The following is a 23,234-nucleotide window of genomic DNA, read 5'->3' as shown; positions in this document are numbered from 1 at the left end:
TCGGTGCAGGCTGTGTTGGTTGAAAGTGTCCACATGTGAGAGCTTGGTAGGTGTCTCCCCCTCACAGCTAACTCCAAACCTCCTAAAAACTCTAGTAAGGGCCATACCATAAGGCAAGTGTGCCTTGGATCTGTTCAAAGTTTCTCTCATGGCCTCTATCATAAGTGCAGGGAGGTTTAGGGGGGTCTGAGTGATGATATGAAACATGACACATACATCTCTGCCAGATAGTAAGTCATGTCTACCACTCCTAGGAAAGAATAGTTTTGTCACAATCTGATGCAGGACCCTCATCTCAATGGACAGTAGCTTTGCTTCCAATTTGTTTAAACTTCCTGAAAAATCTTCTCCTAAGATAATTCTGATCCCTTCTTCTTTAATTTGGAGTTCCATATATGAGTATCCTTCACTAGGCAACTGAAGTATCTCTCCCAATATCCTAGAATCCAAACAGATGTCAATCCCCTTTACAGTTGAAGTCACAGACCCGTTTCCATAATTTAGGTTCTGGTAGAACTCTCTGACTAGATCAACATAGGTGACTTCCTTAAGAGAGCAATAAAGTTCCCATCCTTGATTTTTGATCTTGGTAGCAAAAGTAAAGCCTTCTTTCTCAAAGAACCGAAAATCTATATTTTTCCCGGTTTCTACTTTTCTATCAGAAAGAAGATTTACACTGGGGCTTATGGAGGATTGAGAGGGACCTTGAGCAGGTACTGAAACTGGATTGGGAACAGTGGAAGATTGAGCATGCCTTTTCTTTCGGACAATTTCCTCAGACTCACGGATTGATTTCCTTCTTTGGGGAAGTTTCATCTTTGGAGCCATATCCAATAAAGTAGCAGACAAGAAGACTTGAATTCAGTGGAGGAGGGATCACAAAAGAGTAAAGAAGAATTTTGGTGGAGAAAAGAAGTGGATTTTGAATGAACGGTGAAGTTCTAGGGCACGTTCCAACCACGCCAAGCAATGCTAGAAAGCACAGACAAATCCTTTTTCAAGGAGGCGATTTTTGGTGGAGAGAAGGAGGGAGAATTGCCTCAGAATTGATCCTTGGATTTGGAGCAAAAAGAGTTGGAGAGGATGGCTTTCGGAAGGAAGACGACGAGAAGATGAGTCGTCTCATAAACAGGGTTTCCCGTTTTAAAAACAATGAACCCGATGGAAGTTGGTGGGATTTACAAGTTTGCCATTGAGTCGACTCATGGGGGTCGACTCATGAAGTTCAGAAAATCAGGAAAAATGAAAATAAGTTCCAAAAAAATTCAAAATTTTGGGAGAAAGAATTTTGCTCAATGATAAGTTTTTAGAGTGATAAAACTGAGCTTTTGGAACCAGGATAGTTGTTGGAAATTGAGCTCTAAGAATATTTGATAATAATTAAGAGAAGTTTAGGCAAATGGATCTAGAATTCCTAGATTTCTCCTAATTTCACAGAATCTATCCTCACTAAGGGCCTTTGTAAAGATATCAGCTAATTGATTTTCAGTGCTAATATATTCAAGAATTATATTTTTATTTTGAACATGCTCTCTTATGAAATGATGTCTTATTTCAATATGTTTGGATCTTGAGTGTTGTATTGGATTTTTAGATAGATTTATGACACTTGTATTGTCACATTTTATTGGAGTTTCATTAAGTTTGATTCCAAAATCTTCGAGTTGTTGCTTAATCCACAAGATTTGAGCACAACAACTTCCGGCTGCAATGTATTCGGCCTCAGCCGTAGACAGTGCCACCGAATTTTGTTTCTTGCTAAACCATGAGATTAGGTTAACTCCAAGAAATTGGCAAGTTCCACTTGTGCTTTTTCTATCTAATTTACATCCAGCAAAATCAGCATCAGAATATCCTAACAAATTAATTTATGAGTCCTTAGAGTACCATAACCCTATAGTTTGTGTACCATTTAAGTATCTAAGGATTCTTTTAACAGCATTCAAATGAGATTCCTTAGGATTAGATTGATATCTTGCACATAAGCAAACACTAAACATGATATCAGGCCTACTTGCAGTTAGATATAATAATGAGCCAATCATACCTCTGTAGTATTTTAAGTCTACGCTTTTACCTTCATCATCCTTGTCAAGCTTACTTGAGGGACTCATTGGTGTGCCAATAGGTTTGCAGTTCTCCATTCCAAATCTTTTGAGTAGTTCCTTGGTGTACTTGCTTTGGGTGATGGAGATTCCCTCTTTTGATTGTTTGATTTGGAGTCCGAGAAAGAAAGTGAGTTCTCCCATCATGCTCATCTCGAACTCTCCCTGCATAAGCTTAGCAAAGTCTTGACAAAGGGATTCATTAGTAGACCCAAAAATTATGTCATCAACATAAATTTGTATAATTAGCATATCATTTTGGTTTCTTCTAATAAATAGGGTTGTGTCTACATTGCCTCTTGAGAAACCATTATTTAGTAGAAATTTGCTTAGCCTTTCATACCATGCTCTAGGTGCTTGTTTTAGACCATATAAAGCTTTATTTAATCTAAAGACATGATTGGGAAAAGCATGATTTTCAAATCCAGGGGGTTGTTCTACATATACTTCTTCAGAAATATATCCATTTAAAAATGCACTTTTAACATCCATTTGAAATAGTTTGAATTTCATAAAGCAAGCATAAGCAAGTAGAAGTCTAATGGCTTCTAATCTAGCAACAGGTGCAAAGGTTTCATCAAAATCAATTCCTTCTTCTTGATTATATCCCTTAGCAACCAGTCTTGCTTTATTTCTAATTACATTTCCATGCTCATCTAATTTGTTTCTAAAGACCCATTTTGTGCCAATTATTGAATAATCTTTAGGTCTTTTCACTAAGGTCCAAACATTATTTCTTTCAAATTGACTGAGTTCTTCTTGCATAGCATTAATCCAGTTATGATCATTTTTAGCTTCTTCAAAAGTTTTAGGTTCAAGTTGAGATACAAAAGCACAATGATTAAGTACATCTCTAAGTGAAGAACGTGTTTTTACCCCATGCATAGGATCACCGATAATTAATTTCTTAGGGTGGTTGTGAACATACCTCCATTCTTTGGGTAAGTCATTTGTACCTTGAGGTTGTTCTTGAATTTCTTCACCTTTCTCATTTTGTTCATCTTCTTGATCCTTGTCTTCTGGAGTTGCTGAATCTTTCAGAGTGATCTCCTTCATACCTTCTATTAGTGGATCTGCATCATCAACACCCTCATTCTTCCTTGAAGGAGGATCGTTAGATTCATCAAAGGCAACATGTATGGACTCCTCAACTACTAAGGTTCTTTTGTTGAACACTCTAAATGCTTTACTAGTGGAGGAGTAACCTAGAAGGATTGCTTCATCTAATTTTGCATCAAATTTACCAAGTTTTTCTTTGCCATTATTTAATACAAAACATCGGCAACCAAAAACATGAAAATAGGCAATATTTGGTTTTCTTCCTTTCCAAACTTCATAGGGGGTTTTCTTTAAAAATTGTCTTATTAAAGCACGATTTAAAATGTAACATGCTGTGTTAATAGCTTCCGCCCAAAAATATTTTGGAAGGTTGCTTTCACAGAGCATGGTACGGGCCATTTCTTCTAAGGTTCTATTTTTTCTTTCAACTACCCCATTCTGTTGGGGTGTCCTAGGAGCAGAGAAGTTGTGGCCAATTCCATTTTCATCACAAAAATTTTCAAAGTCATGATTTTCAAATTCTGTTCCATGATCACTTCTAATATTTTGAATTGAAAACCCTTTTTCATTAGTGACTTTTCGATGAAATTTCGTGAAAATTTGAAAAGTTTCATTTTTGTGAGCTAAAAAGAAAACCCAAGTAAAACGAGAGTAATCATCAATTATTACAAATCCATATCGTTTTCCTCCTAGACTAGTGATTTTAGTTGGTCCAAATAAATCCATATGTAAGAGCTTTAAAGGTCTAGAAGTTGAAATAGTGTTTTTGGATTTAAATGATACTCTAGTTTGTTTACCTAATTGGCATGCATCACAAATTCTATCCTTTTCAAAATTTAATTTTGGCAAACCGAGAACTAAATCCTTTTTGATTAATTTTGAAAGAGAATGCATGCTAATATGTGCAAGTCTACGATGCCACAGCCAACTAGTCTCATTTATTTTAGCATTTAAGGAAACTAGGCATTGCATGTCTAATTTAGTTAAATCATTCAAGTCTACCATATAAACATTGCCATGCCTATGTCCTATAAATTTAATGCCATCGTTAATAGGACTCGTCACAATGCATACAGTTGATTCAAAACTTACTTTATACCCTTTATCACAGAATTGACTAATGCTGAGTAAGTTATGCTTTAAACCTTTAACAAGTAAAACATTCTCAATGTATTTGGAGGGAGTGATACCAATGTTACCTATCCCGATGATCATTCCTTTGCCATTATCTCCAAAGGTGACCATCCCTCCATCCTTAGCATCAAGCGTGATGAATTGTGATTCATCACCAGTCATGTGTCTCGAGCATCCGCTGTCAAGATACCATTTCCTGTTTCCTTCTTGGGATGCTAGACACACCTGCAAGCACAGATCAAGTTTCTGTCTTAGGTACCCAAGCTTTCTTGGGTCCTTTCAGGTTAGTCAGAATGGTTCCTTTTGGAACCCATATTTTCTTTGTGTTTGCATATTTGTTAATAAGACATGTGTATGATTTATGTCCTATTCTTCCACATTTAAAACAAGTAATATTTGTAGGCTTTTTGCTTGAATAATTTGCATAAATATCCTTCAAAAATTTTTGTTTCTTCAGGGGTTTATAACCAAGTCCAGCCTTATCATATATAGCTTTCTGATTATCAAGGATCATATTTAGCTTGTTTGAACTTAAGGTAAACTTATCTACTATAGATTTCAGCCTGTTAATTTCATCCTTAAAGTTTTGATTTTCTTGAATCAATGTGAATTTTTCAATTGAAAGAATTTCAGCTTGTTTCACTAAGGACTGATTTTCCAATTTCAGCTCTTTGTTTTTCTTCCCTAGTTTCTTTAATTCATCAATTGAATCATAGAAAGCTTCATGCAATTCTTCAAAAGTAAATTCACTAGTGGATTCAGAAGTTACCTCATTTTCATGTGCCATCAGGCACAGATTGGCTTGTTCGGTTGAGGTTTCCTCGTCGGAGCTTGAGTCATCACTCGCACTCCAGGTCGCCATCATTGCCTTCTTTTTGAATTTCTTTGGACCTTTCTTCAATTGAGGACATTCGGATCTGAAATGTCCTGGCTTCTTGCACTCGTAGCATATAGGGGTTTGATCTTTCTCCTTTTCTATGCTTTGATCCCCTTTTGTAAATTTCTTTCTCATCCCCTGTTTCCTTTTTCTTAGAAACTTCTTGAATTTCCGGGTGATGAGAGCCATCTCCTCATCCTGATCTTCATCTTCAGAGTCATCTGTTTCATAATCAGGTGAAGTTGTGGATTTGAGGGCAATGGTTCTTTTCTTTTTGATTTCATCCTCTTGATGTTGCATCATGCTAAGTTCATGAGTCATCAAGGATCCAAGAAGCTCTTCTAGAGGTAGAGTGTTCAAGTCCTTTGCTTCTTGGATGGCAGTCACCTTGGCTTCCCAAGTTCTTGGCAGTGACCTGAGAATCTTCCTTACAAGTTCACTGTTAGTATAAGATTTGCCAAGACTCTTTAAACCATTGATTATATCAGTAAAACGAGTAAACATAGCAGTTATGGACTCATCATGCTCTATTTTGAACAATTCATATTTATGTACAAGCATGTTTATTTTAGACTCTTTTACTTGATTTGTTCCCTCATGGGTGACTTCTAACCTATTCCATATTTCTTTAGCAGATGCACAAGTAGAAATGCGATTAAATTCACTAGCATCTAGTGCACAATAAAGAACATTCCTAGCTTTGGCATTTAATTGTGCCAATTTCTTGTCAACCTCATCCCATTCTTTCTCGGGCTTGGTTGACTCCTCACCATCTATAATCTTGGTGGGTGTGTGAGGACCATTCACTATGATACTCCACATATCATAGTCGAGTGCTTGTATGAAAATCTTTATCCGAGCTTTCCAATAGGTGTAATTAGACCCATTGAAAAGTGGAGGTCGGTTTGTTGATTGCCCCTCAGCTAGAGAAGTTCCAACATGGGTTGCCATAGATCTTTGGCTCTTTGATTGTTAGATCAAAGAAGGGCTAGAGCACTGGCTCTGATACCACTTGTTGCCCAGCTATGCAACCCAAGAGGGGGGGTGAATTGGGTTTCTAAAAATTTTAAGCCCAACAAATAACTTATGAAGAACAAAATAATGGCTTTAAATCAATATTAATTACCTAAAGTAGTATTGCAAGGATATAATAAAGAAATAAGGTAAAGCGATAAAGCACACCACAAACACAAGGATTTATAGTGGTTCGGTGCTAATCTTGCACCTACATCCACTCCCCAAGATCCCACTTGAGAATTTCAATCCACTATCCTTTGTATTCAACCCGAATACAAAACGTCGGAAACTCCGACACTAGCTATCCCAAGGTAGAATACAAGACGTCGGAAACTCCGACCCTAGCTATCCCAAGCTAGAACACTTGTTTCTCGGGTACAAGCAAACCCAAAACACTCCGATTTCAGGTTCGGATCAACCTTTCCTTGTTTTGAAAATCCTCCAAAAATAAGAGCAAAAACTCACAAAGAGTAAGAATATTTAGAGCACAGATTAATACAATAACAGCTCCTTAAATGAGCAAATATAACAATAAAAGCTTTACTCAAATGAAGAACCCCTTTTTCAGATTTTCTCAAGATGAATGAACGGTTGAACGCTTGAGAAGAGGTTGATTGTTGATTGAAGATCTCTTGAAAGCTTTGAACGATCTCTAGATCAAGGTTGAAACGATAGGCGTGAAGAATTCTCTCCTTGAAAGATCTAGCTTTTCTCTATCACAATCTCTCTGGTATATTGTGGATCCTCTCTCTTTTTCTCTTTGGATTTTTCGTTGATCTCAGGCTTTTTCTTGCAAATTTTGGATCCTCTCTTCTGTTCTTCTCTTTTTCCTCTTTTTCTCTTCACATTTGATTTCACGTTTGATCCACTATTTAATCTGCAATTTCTTTCATCAAATTAAGCATTTTGTAGCATTAGAAGCAAGAGAAAACAATTTAGGCAGATAAAGAGCCGTTAGAGGATTTTTAGGAAGCATAAATGGCAATTAAAACGGGCAAAAAAATAGCCGTTGCTGACATTTCCCATCGCAGGGGTCGACTCATGCTTCAGGGGTCGACTCATGAGTCGACCTCTGTTGCAAAAACCAGAGAATGCTTTTCTGGAATTTCTTGGCTCAAATTAGCAGGGGTCGACTCATGAGTCGACTCATGCCTTGTGGGTCGACTCATGAGTCGACTCACAGGTCGTGCCAAGCCAGAAAACTAGCATGCCAAGGAGAATTTTTGCGTGCCAATCAGCTCACAGTGCCATGAGTTGACTCATGAGTCGACTCATGCACTTCAAACCTTCATAACTTTAAAAATATAAGTCCAAACACAATGAAATTTTTACCAATAGATTTCAAATCATTTGTTCTACCAAATGGTACTATCAAATCAGGATTTTAGTGAAATTACGATTTTGCCCTTGAAGAGCATAAGGACTTTTTCATTTTAAAATATTGTATCCCTTCAATCTGCTTTGTAATCATCAAAATCAATCTAGGAGTAACAACATCTAAATGTGATTCGACTTTGACCCAGACTTAATCCTAATAGGCTGGTCAATTATTAGCTTTCATGATCCTACCTAACCAACTCTTGATTCGGTTTGATCAACCGTTAGACCTAATTGAGCTACCCAAGCCCGAACCCAATTTTATGAAAATATCTTAGATCTAAAATTCTTAATTTTAGATCAAATTGATTTTATAAACTTAATTCATTAGTTTTGGGTTCATAAATAAAATATGTAAAATAAATTTTAAGATTTCAGGATCTAGGATTTTACAGAAAAGTAAGTTTTAATTTCTGATTAAGGATGAACATGCAGCACCCCTACACGTCATAAGAACACCCATTGAATGGGAGGAGAGGGCCTTTAAACCCTACTTTGTTCTTATGATCGGACGGCCATGAGGAACACCTTAATCAGAAATATAAATTTAACTACAAAACTAGTTGATCTAAATTTACATATCACATATACAATTTAAGATCTAACTAATACATACTTTGCATACATCTCATGTATCAAAAATTGATCTAATTAACATGCTTTTAGATCTGATACATCACATATAATATCTAAAAAATAAGATTTAAATTGAACTATTCAAAATTAAATCTATTCTAGATAAGTTACTGAAATAATTCTACAACTAGTCTAGGTATGCAACAGATCAATTTTATGAAAAAAATAAAATTTTATTTTTTATTTTTTGATTTGATTATAACACTTATTACACCAAAAAAATAAATAATAAATTAGATTTAATTTATATTTTAATCTCATTAAAACATAAAACTTAAGACTGTTCATGGATTCAACTAATCTTAGTCTAGTCATGTATCTCATGCATGTTAGATCTTCTTAGATTTAATTTTAAATATTTTGATTTTAGATCTTATCATATCTGATATAATATCTAAAATTTTTTAAATATCAGATAAATAAATATAAAATATTAGATCTAAATTAGATCTGAAATAGAGCCAAAAATCTAACTTTGATACCAGTTGAAGGAAGAACCACCTTTTTCCTTTGTAGGATCTTCCAGATTTCATCAAATTTGGGATAGAATAATTTAATAATTTTATTCTATACTATTTCAGATCTAATGTCTTTTAGATCTAATTTTATTATTTGATATTTAAAATCTAAAATTAAATCTAAAAATATGAGAAGTATAGACATACCTCAAGCGTAATCTGATTACCCTATAGATGATCTCAGCATAGCCCGAGGTTCTAATGTAGCCATGCAAGCGTCTGGCCTCTACCGGTATCCACTCAGGTAGGACCTAAAACATCTTCTCCTCATAAATCTATGCTCCAAAAATTAGATCTCTATCTAATTTGAAAGTACTTCAGAACTCCTTCTGAAGTTGGAGCAGCAGCCTGTCAAAGATGTCCTGTAGCCTTCCTGTTCCAGGCATCACCACACCTTTTTCTTGCACCAGATGAATGTCCAACTCCTTAGATGTGAAGAGGGGAGATAGGAGAGCAGGGAGGATGTGGAGAAGAAGGGAGCGAGTGGCAGCTATTGGGTTTAGTGCATAAAATAATTTCTTTCTTAAAACCCTAGGCGCAGAAGGGTTTATATAGACCCTGTATGCTGCGCAGTGCCACATCATTCAACCAATCAAAAAATTTTAATAAATTTTGAAAAAATTTTGATTGATTACTTGATGTCATTTGATCACATAAGATAAGAACCCAAGCCTCTATCTCAAAGTTGGCACCAACACTGGATAAGGACAAAGAGAGGTCGGCGCCAAAGAGTCCAATCTTATCAAGACTCTCCAACCTTATCCACTTGGGCCGCCCACTTAATCCAATTGGGTTTGTGCCATAATCTAATTATGGTGCCCAATTTGATGTGGTTTGGCTCCACAAAAATATCCAATAAGCTCTTGCCAAGTGGCCTTCAATTTAAGACCCATATGTCAACTTTTGTCAAATATCCTAAAATGAAATTGGCAGGTGACAGAAATTAGCAGGTGCTTGTCTTAAATTCATCTCATGAATTAAGATAAATCTTTTTTAAGTTGGACAAGCTTCATTTGGACTGAGAGAAACTTTTTCAAGATTCTCTGGATGAGTCAAATCACATTTGGCTTAGTAGAGACAGAAAAGATTACACGAGGAGAAAGTTAGGCTCAATCGTGTGCTAGCACGATTTTCTTGAACCTAATTGGATCTTATCCAAATCAATTGGATTAGCCCAATTGATGACATCCAGACCTTAGCCCTTGTTTGTGTGACCCAGTTAGGTTCAATTCTGTATGGTAATGAGATATGTCATGATCTCATTATCGACATCATCGAAACTCCTTTCGATGGACCAGAACTCTTCTGATTCAGACAATTAAAATGATCGATCATCAACATCATTCTAATTGCTCTCAAAATCCATCAGTGACACCTAGCAGTATGTGATGGCAATCCATCAGAACTGAAGACAAACCTCTCAGTGCAGCTACTTGTGTGATTGAGTTTCTCTATCATGAGTCCCGACTGAATTAGGGTTAAGGTGAACTCGTCAAATCCAACATCAGTCATATGAATTAATCGATCGATCTGAGTCCGATGTGAAACCCCAATGGAAAACTCTTTTCCATTATTTCACTCTACCATGGCCATGGGCTTAAGGACTCGATCTTTCGATCATCATAGGACTACTCCTCTCATCTATCGAGGTTGATAGATCCCATCTTGGTGCGACCTAGGTGCTATAATGAATATGCTACAGCTAACATACACCTCTGGATTTTGAATGGCTAGGAGACCGAGTTATGGTGTAGTCAAACTATAACACACTCAAGGTGAACTGTCGATACACCTCAGATCAAAAAACTAGACACACAGCTACAGCATCGAGCTAGTCATCGATGAGAAGGTAGACTTCCTTATGACTGCTCGAGGTGGTCATGCTCAGTACTCTCGTTCTCAATGAATACCTGCACTCTCGCTTTGGTATCTCCACACCGTAGACTCAAGATACATCTACCCTAAGAAAGCGATTGTACATCAACCTTCCAGATCGATCACCATCCCCGTGATGATCCTATGGTCAGGAGCTGTTTATGTGTTAGTTATGTAAATTCATGCCTTAAATTTTCAACTCTTAAAAATATGAATTGACATTCCTACTAACTCAAAGGATGTATCACAGACACAATGTACACAATGTGATAGAAGAATAACCCATTTATTGATTTATAGTCAAAATTATAAATTTATCCTTAGATTTGTACAAGAATATGTCAGCCAATCTGGCATCTAGGGCACACATCTAACATTGCCCACTGACATGTGCATTCCATTTGATGTACAAGCCAGGGGTGGTTATGTCTACTTCATAATCTTTATCAATGATTATTCACGGTCTGGGTTCGTGTATCTGATGCACCAAAAGTCTGAAGCCTTTAAAAAATTCATAGAGATCAAACATGAAGTAGAAAAATAGATTGAAAAATCTATAAAGATTCTTCGATCAAATCGAGAAGGAAAAATCTTAGTGAAAAATTTCGAGCCTATCTCAGAGATAATGGTATAGTCTCACAATGGACACCTCCAGGGACATCTCAGCTCAACAGGGTATCCAAAAAGAGGAATCGGATCCTATTAGATATGGTCCGGTTCATGATGAGCTTCACAGACCTTTTTGACTTTCTTTAGGGACATGCTTTACTTTTTACGATTCATCTCTTGAATCGGGTTCTCTCTAAATCCATTCCTACCACACCATATGAGTTAGGTATGGTAAGAAGCCAACTCTTGGGTACCTCAAGATTTGGAGATGTCTGACCCATGTCAAGCGATAGCAGGCGGACAAATTAGAGGCTAGGTCCTTTAGGGCTCATTTTATAGAGTATCTTAAGAAAATCATGGGATACTACTTCTATCTTCTTGAGAATCATAATATGATTGTGAGCTATCATCCGTCTTCTTAAAAAATGAGTTTATCTAAGATGGAGGCAGTGGGAGGAAGATTGAGCTCAAAGAGAAAGTTTCTGAAGAGCATCGAGTCCAAAAATCTGAACCCAATAATGAGTCAGTAGATATGATACCTCCTCCACCTTGTAGATCAAGTAGGGTCTCTTATCCTCCTGAAAAGTACTTAGGTATTCTTATAAAAGATTTAGAGGAAGCATTCCTTATGGGAGATAGGGACATTAAGAATGATACCAAAACTTACGATGTGGTAATGTTAGATGTAGACTCCGAGAAATGGATGGAATCGATGAAGTAAGAAATTGATTCCATACATTCCAACCTGATTTGATCCTTCTATCTGAAGGTATTGTACCTATTGGGTATAAATGAATTTACAAAAGGAAGATTGGATCAGATAGTAAGGTAGAGACCTATAAGGCAAGGCTAGTCGCGAAAGGTTATAGTCAACATGAATGTATTGACTATCACGAAATCTTTTCGTTCGTAGCCAAGCTGAAATCCATCCATACTTTGCTTGCATTAGCAATATTTTATGATTATAAAATTTGGCAGATGAATGTGAAAATTATTTTTCTAAATGGATATCTTGAGGAAGATATCTATATGGAGCAGCTTTTGGGTTCACGTTCAGTGATAGTGATCACAAGGTCTGCAAGCCGCAAAGGTCCATATATGGACTTAAGAAAGCATCTCAGAGTTGGAACACTTACTTCAATGATATGATCAAAATATTTGATTTCATCAAAAATGAGGAGGAGCCATATGTGTAGAAAAAGATTAGTGGGAGCGCTGTCACATTCTTCATATTATACATGGATGACATCCTTCTGATTGGGAATGATATTCCCATGCTGACGTCAGTCAAAGTATGGTTGTCGAAAGAGTTCACCATGAAAGATCTAGGAGAAGCTTTCTATATTCTTGGTATAAAGATTTATAGGGATTGATCTAAAAGAATGATAGGACTCTCACAGCATATGTATATAGAGGAGGTGCTGAAGAGGTTCAGCATGAAAAACTCCAAGAGGGGTCCTTTGTCCCTTAGACATGATATTCATATTGGATTTCGATGATGCAGTAGAATATAGATTTCAAAAATATTTAACATGTATTCAACATTTGAAAACAAGGTTTAACACTTAAACACAACCACCGCAACTCAAAACCCTTGGAACCCCTTGATGATTACAATCAAATCATAAAAAAAAATACATATCAGGAGAAGACCAGAAGTCTTATACCACCATGAAGACCACGAACTAGTGATTTTAAAATCTCTATGAGACTCCAAAGCAGAAGCCCTCCAACAGTGATCCACATAGGATTGATCAGGGTCCTTCCTAACTCATCATGGTGCTGCAGCCTTCTTCGCAAGTGCGCTGCCAACCATCCTTCGCAAGAGCGGGTTGCACCATTGCTTGTTTGCCTTCAAGACCTCCACTAGGACCACTCTAGGAACCCTTTTCTAAAGTATCTTATCACACTCAAATCAGATTTTATGTTCAACACATGAACAATCTGATTTTAGGATAAGTATCTCATACTTTTCTTTTTTCTTCCTCTCTTTCTTCCTATTTTTCTCTTCCTTTCTCTTTCTATTTTTACTTCAGATTTTTACCACCTCTTCCTCATCTAATTCCACATCCAAAACTAATTTTGGATTGATTTTATGCCATATGGGGTGCCCCTTATATAAGGGATGAAGAGGCGCCACACAAGACACCAAGGGGTGCCAACTCTTGCAGTCCCAACTCCCTTACACATTCCAATTAATTTTTAATGTGTAAACCCAATAAATATGGCATCAAATAAGAAGAATTTTATCTACAGAAAGACTCCTCCTCTATCATAAAAAAATCTGAACACCATAAAATGGCCAGTGGAATTAAGGGAGACTTAAATTGGCGCAAACACATCCCATGTGCCATCCTTTTGTTTCCATAAAGAATAAATTTTGTACATAGAAACTCTAGGTGTGGAAGAGCCTTCAAGCAGAAGGACTCCTCCACTTCTGTGCCAACAATATTCCAAGAGCCATCAAATGGCTGGTGGAGGGAAGAAAATGTGTGGATTAACGGAGGAATTAAGAGTCCTAAGTGAAGTGGACTCTTCCACTTCAACGTCCAAAATAAAGGAGGCATCCCAGTTTAATTGGCATAGAGTTCCTTCCAAGAGAAGGACTCCTCAATATCTTGCACACCCATAAGTCCCTAGGCATCATCACATGGCGCACAAAATTAAGGGACAAGTGGATCATGTAAGAAAATTAAGAGAAGTAAAGGAGAAGGACTCCTCTCCTTAAATGCCTAATTAAATGGGGCATCCAAAAAAAAATGGCGTGTGGCTTTTGGCATGGAGGAAGTTGGTTCCATGTGAAACTCTTGCACAAAATCAGATAAAATTAATTAATAAATTAATTGATTCAAACCCAATCACATTAGGTCAAGACAACAAGACTAGAATAGCACAAACACCTTTGCACTGAATCCAATTGAAAACTTGGGTTAATTCATGTGCTAAAAATATAATTAACCCATTGAATTTATAATAAATTCAAATTGATTAGATCAAGATCAAATTTTTATTATGTGTGGCCCATTGGATTGCAAATCTAGCTAGCAGTAGACCCAAACTCTTGACAAAACTCTAATCCGATTGGATTAGGTCAGCTCAAGAGTCCCAATCAACTAGGACTCTTCCTAATTGATTCTAGAATTAAACTCTTTTAATTCTGTTGAGTCTACAAGTCAAGATTCACATCTAGCAATGTGTCATGACTACTCGAAAGATTTGAAATTTGATAGAAATATCAAAATTATCCTTCCATGGTGAGTTACCGTGCAATTCAATCCTTCGATCACACAACATCTCGAAAAGACTATAGGTATGAAAATATATCAAATCTAAATACCTAACCATATATATCTCGATCTGATGATGATGACTCGATTGATGAACCAGTAAAAATTATTTCTACTGTTCATCCCTACTCTAGCCAGAGACTTTTAGAGTCACCATCCTATGAGATCACATAGGATGTTCTCTCCTCTTACAAGGAGTGAATGATTCTTTGTTGACCACTCACATCCTCGATGCATACTTTGCCATACCCAGAATATCCCACACACACTCAAAGTGGTATGCTAGGGAATAAACCAAAGCAAGGGTCCATGCACATAATATTGGGAATAGTATCCCAAAGTCAATCATCAGTCTGTTGACGGTTGTGCTCTTTCTTGTATCAGTATATGAATTATAAATTAATAAAAATTATTTTAATATTTTTCATCACAAATTATTTCATCTTCTAATGAACTCCTGTGTTGTGGTGAAGTCCTTAGGACTATTTAGACTCGACAAAGGAGGATTTGTCGTTTAGTCCTTAAACCTGTTCGCGACCAAATGATACATTGTTACCAAGGATGACAATATTTATCAAGCATAGGTCATTGTGTGCCATATGGATTGGTTGTCTTCTTAACCAAGGAGTGTGGAGATACTGGTATGACATATAGGTGAGATGTAAGGGTACATCTGCACTGAACGTGACTGACTCCAGAGCTTTTTCTGCTGTCAAGATTTGCTCCGATGGGATATGGATATAATTATCCCTCCGACCTGAGACCACCATAGTGACTTGCAAGCAACTCACTACACTTAGACACTGGACTACCTGAATTTCTAATTCAGTGACGGAAGGCTACTGGGTGTAGTCAAGTACTTGACTTGTTGGTACGTGTGTCAAGATGGGATTGACCACTTCAGTTCATGAGCTGTGTACAATAGTATTTCAATTTAGCAAAACCTTGGCCAGGGTAGTCCTAGTGAGGAGTCACAGCACTATTTGAGTTGAGCACGATTCGGATGATCTAATCAGGGTTGACAGTTTAACCCTGAGTCATCCTAAACACAGGGATCAAAAGGGATGAATTATATAGTAACCATATTCACGTAGGTTCTGAATGTTGCGATTGTGACTATTCGACCTATTCGAATGTTAGGTATCATTGCTAGATGGTCACTTCGATTAGTACAGAAATTGGTTTCTGTGCTACTGGCTTAGGTTTGAACCTGCGGGGTCACACACATTAGAGGTTCCTATCTAATTTGATGGCTGATGAAGAGTCTTAATACTCGTGGACTATGAGTCCTACATGTCTGAGACTCTGTGATCAAAAATCAGGATTCTCTGATCATGAGTCCCACACATTTTGGATACCGGGGTCAAGAGTCCCACTGGTTTGGGACTCTTCGATCAAGGTTTCATATCGATGGACTTTGATATCCGATTGCCCATCGAATTTGGACTCAATATTTATGAGAAGTTTAATTAGTGATTTGATCATTAATTAACTCAATTTGATTGAGTAATTATTTTTAGATCAAGTCCAATTGAATTAGATTCAGTTGGGTTTGACCCGATTAGGTTAAGTGTTGACCTAATCATCGAAGTGGTTTGGTCCCTGATTTGATCAGGGGTTGGGCTTAGTCAATTCTTGATTTGATTAAGATTTTATTGAGCCTGATTAAGCCTAATTGTGTTGAATTTAAATTAGTCTAATTGGACCTAACTTATTTTAATTAAGTTAGTTCAATTAGGTTGATTTAAAATTAGAAACCACCTTGACATCAACTCCCTGCGCCACCTCACTTCTTCTGCGCCCATTTGAATTCATGAAAAATAACTTCTCATGAATTTTCTCTCATGCAAAGGCCTTCCCACGCCCACACTTGTGCATCAATTACTTGGATAAACATGATTTGTTAGCCATTCAAATTCAAAGGGTGTTTGAATTTAAATGGATAACTAATCCCATGCGCCATGTCCTTATCCTTTTGTGCGCCATTTTCTTTACACAAGAAAGAGTTTCTTGTGTAAACTCTCCATGCACAAGAGAGCTCATGCCCCTCTCTTCTCACGCATAAAGTGGATAGAAATGAATTGGTTGGCATTTAAATTCAAATTCGATTTGAATTCAAATGAGCAACCACTTATCTTTATCCTCTCATGCGGTAAAAATGCTGCAAAGATACGGTCTTGCATCGTTTTAAAAAGGAGATAAGAGAGGATGTGCATATGGGATATCTGAGAAAAAAGGGTGGTGTGAGAGAGGTTTCTTGCGTGAGAAAAGAAAAGAAAAGGAGAGAAAAGAAAGAAACAAGTGGGCGCTAGTTTCTTCGGAGTGTACCCTAGGGTTTTGGCTTAGGGTTCGGGAAGTGAGAACATGAGCTACAAGTGTCGTGATACCACCAAACTTCAGAGAGAGCATCATCAATTTCTCTACCATCTTTGCTGATGATCCAAAGCATCCGAGGAGTCAGCAGACATCGATCGAAGGAGTTCGATCAACATCGGCCATCAAAAAGGTACAGTCACGAACTAGCATTCATGAGGAGCCGATCAGATCGAAAGCTTCGTGTGGATGATCCACAGAGGTCAGACATACTGTGTGGCTGCATTGCGATGATCAGACCCTTCCGACGGTGATCAGATTATGGTGATCAACTACCCGCACAAAGATAATGTGCTCTGAACACATAACAGTAAATTATTTACTGTAAAAATTTGAATTTCAAATTTAAATGCATGCATGCTATATATCATATTTAGATCCTAATGTAGGGTAAACATATGTTAATTAATTAGATTAATTAATAATTTCTACTGTAAAATAGTGATTTTGAAAAAGTTTTAAAATTATCATTTTACCTGTACACTAAAATTCACTTCACATAAGGTACCATGGTGATCTCAGGTCAAAGGATTACATGCACCACTCTCACTAAAGAATCATCTGTTAATAAGCTGTAAGGCTCTATCAGATGTTCTTTTTGAGGGTCAGTTTAGTGAACTTATTCTCTAATGAGCACCTACATCTTTGTATTAGTGTCACCACACAAGTGGTTGTGAGATCAACCCCCCTCTCCATCGAGCATACATAGGATGTACCAGTCTTACCACAGTCATCGATCTCCGACTCGATAATCCAACAATTGAGAATATTTTAGATTGAGACTATCAAGATTTTAGGTCTCACTGACATGATCTCATCATGGTCCTAAAATCATTATCCTAATCTATAGGATTTATCATAATCATATAAAAATGATACAGCAAATGATAAAACATAATACCTCATATAAATAAAATAACTCATGTCATGCAAAGGAGTAAGAAGATAATAAAGAAAAGTCCCATCGCATCTTCATATGATTGGCTTGTAGGGTACTATTTTTTCAATCTCCCACTTGCACTAAAGCCAATCATCCCTATACCCGATGCCCATGCAATCAAGATGGCGATTACACTACTACTGTGTATGGCTTAGTGAACAAGTCCTATTATATTGTTCTTTAAAAGTAGCTCATTTTATGATCATATCATGAATGAGGTGAAAATGCCTAGGATATGCGTGGGTACTTAGTGAGATCAGACCCAACTTAATGATGAACCCTTCATCAGGCACCTTTCTTAAGCAATCTTTACTAGCAACATTTAACTGAAATAAATACAGTATGCTGTTTGAAACTTTTTCAATTCACTGCTTCTCTAGTACTTCTCAAGTACTTTGAGTATGCTTTCACAATTTTCATAAGATCCTATCATAGATCTACCTAAAATCAATGATTATGCATAAGGCATAATTCATATCAGGCTTGGTACATTGAATGTATGGGTAAGTAAACACCTTTACATCCATTCATGCTGAACCCTTTCAACATTAAATTCTATGTACCTAGATTGGGACAAGCCCTGCATCCACTTGCACCTATCCCTATAGATGCCAAGTATATTGGATGCTTAACCCAAGTCTATTTCCATGAAAATTTCTGTGATGAGCAAATTATTGATTGAGTGCAATATCAGGACTACCTTCCCAATATGCTGTATGTCCCCACATACATAATCAAGAAGTTAATGAAACTCCCACTTATCTTCTTGCACAAACACATGGTTCATCTATTTTTGATAAAGTCAAATATTTTGACTATCCCATCAAAAAATAGAAGTACCCACTCCCCATAAACTACCTGAATTCATAAAAGCATTTGCCTTTCCACTAGAGATAACTTCTCTAGATGGTGTGTGGCAATAGCAAGAATCCGAATAGACATTTCTGACAGTAACCTATTGGGTCATACCTATAGGTGCTTCAACCATAGTCCACACTTGGTTGATGTATAGGAAGTCCATTTCGGATGTCTAGATTTCAGGCCAATTGTTAGAGTCTCTACTCATAACAATCTCTGAATGGGTCAAATAAAATATCATTCACAATGATATATAGTGTACTGCCATTCACAATGACAAACTCATATTTTGAGTGGTATATTACATACTCAAAATGACCTTTCAATGAGGAGGTGTGTATCATGATCGTACCTCATCAATGGGCACATCTGGTTGAGGAGTAACTTGTGGATACTCCACAGGTTAAGATAGGATAGTTTATAGGTCTTGAACTTCTCAAGTTCAATTATCTTTCCACTTTTCTCTTTTAAAAATTTTTTTTTCCCTAAAAGGTGGCATACCTATTGACAAAATATCTTTTGTCAAGTAGGATGGTAGAAATAGTATCACATACTATTCTTTAAGGATAATCTATAAACTAATAAAATTTTGTTCTATTACAAACTTATGTACATCAATTCTTTTCACATAAGTTGGACAACCTGCCTTTTGCCTTTTTCATATCTCATATGGAGTGCTTGTAACAGATTTTTATAGTGTCTAATTCATACAGTAATTTTTAAAATATTTTTTAAAAAGAGATAATAATATTTGTGAAGCATTTTAAAAAATATATCATATCACATATGAAGTGTCAATCTCTGGGTTGAGATATTATTAGCCTTCGAATATCCATATGTTCAAGATTTAATATCTTTCTTATCCTGAGATATGTGATCATCACATATTTATTTTTTATTCTCATCAATAAGAAGAACAACATTATTGAGTGATAGAAACATAAGACCATAACCATAGCCATAATGTTTACCAGATGTAGAGTAACTTTTACTCTTAACATTAATTTTAAAACTATGCTACAATAGCAAAAGATTTGAAATAATATTTTTGATAAATTTAGGCTCATTATCAATGGTCTATTAGTCTCTAAATCTTACTAGAATATTATATAGGTTTCTACAACCTCAGTATGAATGGCTTATCCATTAGTGCTAAAGGGCAAGTAGTCACCTCACTTCAGCTTTATAGGTCCAGCAACACTTTGCATAAGAGGAACCTATATTAGGTATCACATATCTAAAATTTTGAAGTTAAAACACTCAATGATAATTATTAATTTATATCACATACAATCTATTAGCAGATGCAACTTTTACATCCTGCTATTGCTTCACACTTGCAAGATAATTCTTGCAATTTATTGCTCATCAATCCTGTATCGATATTAGATATCTATAGTGAAGACATTCTTCACCTTCTATTCCTCAACCATTCTATGATATTTAGTCAATTTAAAAAATATCCTAAGCAGTGAAAGTAAAGATGCAAATTTATATATTAAAACATAATAGGACTACTCATGATGACATACACAAGTTAGACGAGAATTTTTATCTAATTGTGTCTCCCACTATTTTTAACGAATTTTATAGCCTTCAAGTATGAAATCAAAAAATCTTATTATGAAGTTTCTTAATGGGGTTGAGATCCTAATTTCTCATAAAAAATCTTGTGGATAGCTCAACAAGCTCTTATGAGTTCAAAGATAAGTAACTCTTTACTAATTGCATCCCATGCAACTCTTAATAAATTTTTACCTCTAAAATACTTATCACTTTGTGGATAGCACAACAAACTATAGTAGTTTAGTTAAGTCATACCCTTCAATCCTATATGGTCATACCTGAATAATACTATCCTTGTAGATAGCACAACAAGGCAGCACTACTAAATATGCCATTAGCATCACTAGGTCAACATCATACCAATCATTATAGCAAGCCTTATGGATAGCACAACAAACTTACTATAGTTTTTGATATACTCTATTGACTTAGTATGAGCTAAATGCAATTAGCTTCATTATGTACCAAGACAGTATTAAGCCAGTCCATACAGTAAGCCTTATGGATAGCACAACAAGCCTACTATGGTTCTTGACATAATAGTGACTTAGCATGAAGGAAGGCATGGGTAGTGTTCTTAATACTTTGCCATTAAGACTTAATATAATTTAACTGAGGGACTTAGGTCTAATGCACATCTTAAATATTAACAACATGCATCATATGCTATGAAAATTAAAATCTAACTACCAACATATAAGAGTATATATCAAGGAATACAAATAGTTATGGACTATAAAAATCATTCGAGCCACAGGATCATCTAAGGGTCTAACTCTAGGTGCATTATAGATTTGAATCATCTCATGGTCAATCTTAATGCACCTCTGCTCTCCAAAAGCCTGATAGTACAGTCTTCATCACCATGAAGACAACCATGAATGTTTGATCTTTTATTTGAAAATAGAATGAAACAATTTCAATCTATTCTCAAATAATTTTTTTTTATAATTTTATATTATTATGTAAAAATCTCAATCAACAATTGAGAATATAGAAAAGAAAGGTACAGCTGATAATATAATGCATCAGGGACACCCAGTCTTTATTGCAACTCTTGCAAATGTATTATATAATCAACTAGTAAGTAAGCATTCATGCATATATCCATCACATAAATGTTCCATAGTCCATAACAAATCAACATAATATTTTATAATAATTATAAAATATTATAACAAACAATCCATGTTATTTTAATTGCGATATCATTCAAACATATGTCAATAAAGATGTTTAAATATATGGGTATTGGATCCATCTAGGGTTTTCAATTCGAGTTCAACACTTGATCCGAAGTTCAATATTAGGTCAATCATTTATCATCCATATGAGTTAGGTAGACCAATTCTTAAGTTAAGCCTAATTCAATTAGGTTAACTTAGATTCAGTCACCCATAACTCAAACCCTAATCTAATTAAGTAAATGATAAAATTTGATTCACCAAAATTAAACATGGCTTCTAATCAAATTAGAACAAAGATTTTAATTTAATCTATAATCATTAAACTCTAATCACATTAGAATAATGAATTATAGCAAAATCAATCCATCGGTAAAAATCCTAATCGATGTCTGATGCATCCTTTTTCATGATCAAAATTTTTTGATCCCACGCATACCTCAGGCAACAACCAAGATAGTTGACCCACTATGGTGAGTGCCTAATAACATGGTGGTTGGCCCTTAGATTTTATGTAAATGCATCAAATGCAAAGAAAAAAAAAACTTAAGTCTTGGCTATGTACATCCATATGCAGCACTCCAAGATCCCTGCGCATCACATACACTCGATTTCAATTCCATCAAAAATAGATCATAAGATATAAATTAAACTTGTCTCACAAGTCTATAAACCATGAAATTTCATATCCAAGATTCGATCATATATCGATAACACTTTATCAAAAAATAAAAATGCATCAAGATCATCAACAAAACATCAATCAGAAAAATTGATTTTGACATAGTTTGAACCGGATCTAATCCATATCACAAGAATACATGCTATTTGACTGAATCTATCAAAGATGACTCTGATACCACTGTTAAGTTTCAATGATGCAGCAAAATATAGATTTCAAAAATATTTAACTTGTATTCAACATTTGAAAACAAGATTTAACACTTAAACACAACCACAGAAACTCAAAACCCTAGGAATCCCTTGATGATTACAATCAAATCACAAAAAAACATGCATATGAGGAGAAGACCAGAAGTCTTATACCACCATGAAGACCATGAACTGATGATTTTAAGATCTCCATGAGACTCCACAGCAGAAGCCCTCCAATGGTGATCCACATAGGATTGATCAGGGCCCTTCCCAACTCATCATGGTGCTGCAGCCTTCTTCACAAGTGCGCTGCCGACCATCCTTCGCAAGAGTGGGTTGCACCATTGCTTATATGCCTTCATGACCTCTACTAAGACCACTCTAGAAATTCTTTGCCAAAGTATCTCACCACACTCAAATCAGATTTTATGTTCAACACATGAACAATCTAATTTTAGGACAAGTATCTCATACTTTTCTTTTTTCTTCCTCTCTTTCTTTCTATTTTTCTCTCCCTTTTCCTTTCTATTTTCACTTCATATTTTTACCACCTCTTCCTTATCTAATCCCACATCCAAAACCAATTTTGGATTGTTTTTATACCATATGGGGTGCCCCTCATATAAGGATGAAGAGGCACCACATAAGACACCAAGGGGCGCCAACTCTTGGCATCCTAACTCCCTTACACATTTCAATTAATTTTTAACATGTAAATCCAATAAATATGGCATGGAATAAGAAGAGTTTTATCTGTAGAAGGACTCATCCTCTGCCAAAAAAAATCTAAACACCATAAAATGGCCGGTGGAATTAAGGGAGACTTAAATTGGCACAAACACATCCCATGTGCCATCCTTTTGTTTCCATAAAGAATAAATTCTTTACATAGAAACTCTAGGTGTGGAAGAGCCTTCAAGCAGAAGGACTCCTCTACTTCTAC

The sequence above is a fragment of the Elaeis guineensis genome, chromosome 6 (assembly GCF_000442705.2).
Source record: "Elaeis guineensis isolate ETL-2024a chromosome 6, EG11, whole genome shotgun sequence".
NCBI lineage: Eukaryota > Viridiplantae > Streptophyta > Magnoliopsida > Arecales > Arecaceae > Elaeis > Elaeis guineensis.
Note: the sequence above shows the minus strand (reverse complement) of the source record.